This window comes from Charadrius vociferus, unplaced genomic scaffold (assembly GCF_000708025.1).
Source record: "Charadrius vociferus isolate BGI_N301 unplaced genomic scaffold, ASM70802v2 scaffold1250, whole genome shotgun sequence".
Taxonomy (NCBI): domain Eukaryota; kingdom Metazoa; phylum Chordata; class Aves; order Charadriiformes; family Charadriidae; genus Charadrius; species Charadrius vociferus.
Window position 1 is genome coordinate 54,633 of NW_009646533.1, and position 339 is coordinate 54,971.

The window sequence follows — 339 nt, forward strand, 5'->3', positions numbered from 1 at the left end:
AGGGATGTCATGTACGGTAGAAAATCCTCATTCTGTGCTTTTTTTTTTTTTCTCCCCCCACCCCCCTCCTCGGATACAGAAATAAGCATTTCTTTCCCGCTTTAGTTCGCATTTCTTTTACAGCTTAGGGGTAGATCCGCTTGTGAAAATGCTTTTCTTGGGATCCACCCCTCTCCTCAGATACAGAAATAAGCATTTCTTTCCCGCTTTAGTTCGCATTTCTTTTACAGCTTAGGGGTAGATCCGCTTGTGAAAATGCTTTTCTTGGGATTTATTTTTTTTTTTAGGGGTGGGGGAGGGGGTTGGTTTGCTTTTTGGGTTTTTTTTTGGTTCCTCCAA